We start from the raw sequence: 7,076 nt of genomic DNA on the forward strand, positions 1-7,076 counted from the left end.
GCATGAGTGCAGATTTGCCAATTTAGGTAGCACACCAACAAACTGCAGATTCACTATATAAAATAATATTAAGTGCAGATCCATCGATTTAGGCATATTAGTGCAGATTTTTTGATTTCGGCAGCATGTCTCATTGGTGTAGATTTTTCGTTTGAGGCAACACCAATCACAAAATCATGATGCGATGGTTGGCCACTATTGTCCCTAGTATGATTTTGTATAATGAAAGTGATTTGGATTTGGACTTATATTTTGAAATTGGATTTGACTTTAGACTTGGTATATGATGATTTCCTATCACGACAATGTTTATGGAATTGGACTTGAGATTTATGAGAATGGATTTACTGATTGATGAGTCATGTGACCAATGATATTCTGATACATCAGGGTATGCCATATACTGCTTATTTTAGAGGTATGGGACACTAGAATATGCATTATGTGGATGACGTCAGCCATAAGCAAATTCATTTCTTTAGATTTAAGAGTTTTTTTTTAACCCATCATTTTAACCATTATTTTGACAAGTATTGTTTGCAGGTAACTTAGCAACTGAAGACAATTGCTTTCTAACGGAGAGGTATGTAATGAAAATGGAAAATGACTTATTTATTGTAGGTGACAAGTGAAAAAAGCTAAGGGTTATGTTAAAGGATATCACATTTATGGACATTTCATTATTTAAGTGCTCCTTATGAGCTATGGCCATTAATGTCTAGCCGGCCAGTATGTATCCACTTTGAGCATTCAAGAAATCTATAAATAAATACATACAAGAGGAAAATGCTCCCTCTTGTATGGGGGAGATTGTACCCAGTGCCTGTGTCTGTTCTTCTCTCCTCTCCTCTCTCTCTCTCTCTCTCTCTCTCTCTCTCTCTCTCTCTCTCTCTTCACGTATAGCTCCGATTATGTGCTGTGGGATTATCCAACTATGCAAATTTGTCTGTTTTATGGGTTGCAACATGCAGTTTTTGGTATTTTGTAAGGCTCTTGGCACCTTCCGTCTGCAGCAATAAGTGGATCCACTATGGGTTGCAGCATGCGGTTTTTGGTATTTTGTAGGGCTCTCTGCACCTTCCGTCTACATCAATAAGTGGATCCACTATATGAACTAGTAGAATTTATGATGGTAGGTGGGAGAATCTCTCAACCTACATCCATTGGCTATCTCAAAGTACATGCATATGGTGGTCGTATAAGCTCTAGCAATGTGCGAAAGCACGTATCTCCTCTAGAATGCACATGCATATCCTACAGGTGTCACGTAATGACCTGCATAGCTCCACAATGCATCATGCTAGTATTAGTCATTGCTCGATTGACAACCTCAATTGAAAATGCTCCCACTGCAAGTGTTATCTCGGGTCTTGACACTAGAAGGTATGTGAAACCTTGGCTATCCTAGTCACCTCAGCAGTATTTGCATCAAATGCATCATCACCATTAGGACTAATAACATATGGATGTGTCAACTCTAACTCTTGAAGAACCACCTCCTCCTCATCCATAGGGAGTCGATCCACATGTCCTCACATAAATATCAGTCTCTAGCATGAGCATATCAAAAAACTCCATATCATCCATCTCAATAGTAAGAGGCATCTCCATCCTATGAGGGTAAACTTGATGTGTCTCACCAGTGCATGACCATTATAACTCTGTAGCAATAGACACATCATTCACATCAATCCATGAAAGAGACTCGTCTCGTCTCTTGTTGACATGTCTATAACACAATCGAGACCGAACCATATACGGATGCCAATGCGTTGCTCACCTTAGACTGTGTTCCCTTTTTCATCACACCCAGCTCATAAGTGAAGGACTTTCTGTTATGTATCAACTTAGCGTCTTCAACGAATGACTCCAGGTCCAAACCAGGCACGATTGCAAATGTATACTACAAGTACATTTGTATACCTTCTCTATGTCTCTAACAATGAAAGACCAAAATACTTCGATCCTCAACCACTCTCGGAAAACAACAAACTCTTTTGTAACAATGAAAACAATAGATATGTCAAAATGGATAGATCTATCTACATGACTCGATAGTCCAACAATGAGGTAATCAAATGTACTCACCAGTATGAGGAATGTCTAGACTTTTCACATCTCTCTGATCACCGGATGCCATCGCACGCAAGATGAAGGTTTTTTTGTCTGACAGAAGAGTTGCACACGCCAACCCATATAATCTTTCCTCTGTTATCCACTTTGGCCGACTGGTCCACTTGATTGCACGCAATATCCTACACAAGAGTCCAGAGGATTCAATGGTAACGTGCAGTAGGAGTTGTATTTGTTCTACCTCAGAAAGATAACCAAGACCAACCAACCTCCACCATTCATCTCCTAAAGCAAGGTCGACTATCGCCAATGCATATCTTGTCATTTTTTTGGATTGCATGTCTGCTTCAAAGAATGCTTTTTTGTATCGAGCTTAAAACTCGGTTGGCATCATGCTATTTTTCTCTACCACAATTTTTTTCAAGGCAAGCGTATGTTTTTCCTACAGACATGAAGACAATGACCAAACGAATCTATGGATCTAAAACTTTTTGCCACTTAATAATCAAACAATCTCAAAATACATATTGGATGCAGTAGCTGAGACATTAGAGCTACAAGAACATTGTACCAGAACTTCTTTCCCACCCTTTTATCTATGTCTGCCTGCATCTAGCTGTATACAACACATGGTAGTTTCTCCATGATTGCTTCCTTGGAAGCAAGACCCATTGCTCGCACAATCCATAACATGTCTGTGTGCGATGTGGACATGTATCCTGTTTCATTCAATCTATAAGAAATTGATGCAATGTTAAATATTAGTCAATCTTACACTATTTCAAGTCAACTGCACACTCAAATACACCAGAGAGATGTTACTTGTTTATATGCATCACTATGATCAACATGTAGGCCTCATTTGTGGAGTCTACTTTGACTAATTCCACTCAAACTCAAAGGTGTAGATTTGCATCTTTCTTGTAAGCAATACCTTACATCATAAATTTGGATTATTAATTCTTAACATACCCGCAAATTGATACCATAAGGGATCCCTTGTCTTCTTGGTGTCATCGTCTCCACATCAATGATTGGATATCCCGGTGCATCAAGAGAGCATATGAAGCTTTCCTTGGGTTCGTAATACCCCTCCAACAAGAATGTATCTGCAAGAGGTTGCAGAAGCTTGGTATCCAAGCTAACTTGTCTTTATTTTTCTAGCTTCAACAAACAGCATAGTGGAACCCAAGGGAGTCAAGATTCATGCTCTACCTGCAAGCAACAATATATATGTCAAAGACCAATCCAAAGGACATTTATAGTAAGTTTAAACCAAAAAGCTATAATTTACCTTCAAATTTCCTAGATGCTTTGATAACATATCTTGTCAAACTGTAACGTCTTCGTTGATGGGAAATTCTCCACCAGCGTTTGCCCCTGCAGTCATATAAGCCTCCATTTCTTTATCATCAATCTCCTTGTCGAAGTTCTATTTGTCCTCCATAAACCCAAACGATGCTCCTTCTTGCACCTTAGCTTTTCCTTTTGCAGATTTTTTGGATTTCTCGATTGTCGTAACAAGTGGAGAAGGTACCGTACTAGCTGCTATGCTCTTTGAAATAGTCATAGCAGTAGATGAAGACAGTTCTTCCTATTCTTTCCTTGAGATCTTGGTGACCCAATATCAAATAAATAACACAGTGCAAATTAATTTAAATACAAACTTTTGGCAATCATTTGAAAGATAACACTCAAATACAAGAAACACAAACTTCTGGGCAAATGAACAAAGCAATTACCAAATCGGTTTTCGGCCACGCGACAAGGATTTTCTACGCCTTCTTCAGGGTATTCATCTCTTTGTTCATTGAAGGTACATGAGGCACAGGAGCATCCTTGCCATCATACACTTCTAATACTGCAACAGAAAAGCATCCTGAAGGCAATTTGCTTCCATGCAACTTCACCTAGTTTGAAGTCTTCTCTATTCTCCCTATACCAATTGCTTCCCTGTTATAAATGAACTCAACACTAGCGCCAATATCAAATTTCTTGGCCATTGAAAGAGAACTAAAAGCCTAAAACAAAATATGATCTGTAAAAAAAAAAACCACACTTTATATTAGTATGACTATTTCTTTTCTCTTTTGCTCTTGAATTTCTTTTTACCTCAAACAACTATCTCTCTGTCGCTCTCTCTCTCTCTCTCTCTCTCTCTCTCTCTCTCTCTCTCTCTCTCTCTCTCTCTCTCTCTCTCTCTCCCATTTTTATCTACTATATTCAAATGTTAAATTCAAACCTTTATGTCTATCTCTCTCACCCCTCTTGGCCTACAACCATCTCTATCAACCTCTTTCTCTCTCCTCTCTCTTGTCCTACAACCCTCTATTGATCCTCGCTCTTTCTCTCTCTCTCCCTCCATTATCTTATTTGTTTACTTATCTCTATCAACCTCCTACTCTTGGATTCACTCTCATCCTACAAACCTCTCTCGCTCTCACTCCTATCTCCCATCCTACTACCCCCCCCCCCCCCTTCTCTCTCTCTCTCTCTCTCTCTCTCTCTCTCTCTCTCTCTCTCTCTCTCTCTCTCTCTCTCTCTCTCTCTCCCCCCCCCCCCCAATCCTACAACCCTCCCTTGCCATCTCCCATGCTCATAAAGACATTCTAGCGCTAGCACTCAATCACTTACATGAGAAAGAGAGTAGGCAAAAGAGGAAGAAAGAGACAGGTAGAGACAAGTAGGTTAAGAGAGAAACCAATCCAAAGGACAAAAATACATATATAGTATTAGACTTTGTAACCACCAGAAAATGAATGATTAAAAGAATTCACATACATCTATTTATATAGACTTCAGGGAACACCTCTTTTCTCATGCACCATTCTCCTTCTCTGCCGGAGGCGAGCGCTAGCGCTCAACCGGGTTGCTGCACAAGGGAGAGAGCGATGAGGGAGAGAGAGGGAAAGAGAGAGAGGTAAGATGCTATGTGTAACTTGAGTACTTTGCCTTCCGTGCGTTATGTTAGTTTTTCAATAAAAAAATAGTCGCCCAAAACCTCTTTATATAGGCTCCCTGTAAAGTTGAGTTACTCTCAAAATATCCCCTCTACCTCTTTCTTGTGAGTACTGAGCGCTAGCGCTCACCAGTTTCTACCATGCCCCAGCACTAGTCTCATGCTTTCCGGCCCTAGCGAATGAGATGGAGGGAGAGGATGATTGGATGGAATCTTGCAAGCACTAGTGCTCAACGCCAATTGGGAGATGGGTTTTGAAGTGCATGAAAGTCTCTCTCAGAGCGCGTGTCCGGCCGTGTCCACAACTAAGAGATTTTTCATCCTTGCAACGAGGGTATTTTCCAAGACCTATGGCATTCAAGCTGTGACTTGAAGGCCTATGGCCTCACACAAGATGTTATAGAAAAGGCATGTGGCATCACGCAGTTGGAGCTGGACTTGAAGACTTGTGGGATCATGCAAGACGAGGAAGTTGTGTATGAGGGACACATAAACACAAAGGTCGGCAAGAAGCGGCCATAGAGGAGACGTAGAGGGGTCCCAGGGAGGGGGGGCACCTAGGGAGATGGCAAAGGCGAGTTGCATTGGCAACGATGGGTGTATTCAATTTTGCAAATGTAGGCCAACCTTATCAAATAGTGGAATCTATAACAAAGTAGTGGTTTTCAATTTTTAGAGACTCAAAATTAGGCCAACTAACGATCAATTGAAATCTTATTTTATCTTGTGTAATGATGCCATCACACATTATTTTGAGCGCTAGCGCTCACTCTTTCCATTTTTTTGGCCTCTGTGGTCTGCGTCGCCAACAATGTGACATCATCAGCCATGGGTTGATCACACGAAATATTTAATCTTTGAGAGTGATCATCACGTTAACAAGAATCCAAAGTACTCTCCAGCTTGATGATCTACGAAATATAACCACGGTTTGAAAGGTCTCTTATACTCCTAGCCGACTCTGCCCGGCTTGTAGCTGCATGGGCAAACTGGACGGAAAAGAATTGGTGTGAATCTTGAGAACATTGAAGGATGGTCAAGGGCACATGGTTGTTAAATCTGCATGAGCTACTCTCTCTCTCTCTCTCTCTCTCTCTCTCTCTCTCTCTCTCTCTCTCTCTCTCTCTCTCTCTCTTTTTGAGCATCGAGAGTCACTTATGAACTCCACTCACACCACGTGACATGTTCATTTGGTCCCATAGGTCATATTTGACCTCCCAGGACGATAATAGAACTATCTATCTATCTATCTATCTCTCTCTCTCTCTCTCTCTCACACACACACACACACACACACACACCCATACAAGATCTTGTATTGATACACAATAACACATGAGGCTATTTGCCATTATTCTGAGCGCTAGCGCTCAGATTTTTTGGCCTCATGTCCACTTTAATGTTTATTCTTTCTATTTTTTTCCTATGTCATCTGCATCGCCAAATGCATGACAACATTGATGCACAATCACACAGCTAGCCATCACACATGATTCTGAGCTCTAGCGCTCAGCCTTTCTGGCGTCATGTCCACTTTCAAGTTTACTCTTTTTGTTTTGAATTCGGCCTCTCCCGTCTGCATCACCAACACTGTGACACCATCAGTCATGGGTTGATCGCACAAAATATATGATCTTTGAGAGTGCTCATCAAGTTGGCAAGCATCCGAAGCACTCTCCAGCTTGGTGATCTGCAAAATATAACCAGGGTTTGAAAGGTCTCCGGTACTCCTTTCTGGTTTTGCCCAAATTGTTGTTGCATGGGCAAATTGCACAGAAAAGAATTGGTGAGAATCTTGAAAACAAGACATTGGGGCACTGGCGAGGAGTCTCATCGACTTGCACTTTATGCCCTCTTCAAGTGAGAGAGAGCAAGTACCACACACTACTTGAGTGCTCATCTTTTGACCACATTAGGTCCTCTTTTCCCCATATATTCAGAGCCATGAGCTCTCCCTACATACCTTCCTCTCCCAACCACAATGTGGACTCTCTATTGTGACGCTCATTTGAGCCATTTTTGAGCATCGAGAGTCACTTATGAC

Source organism: Adiantum capillus-veneris, chromosome 2, assembly GCF_014529385.1.
Source record: "Adiantum capillus-veneris isolate H3 chromosome 2, ASM1452938v2, whole genome shotgun sequence".
NCBI classification, from domain to species: Eukaryota; Viridiplantae; Streptophyta; class Polypodiopsida; order Polypodiales; family Pteridaceae; genus Adiantum; species Adiantum capillus-veneris.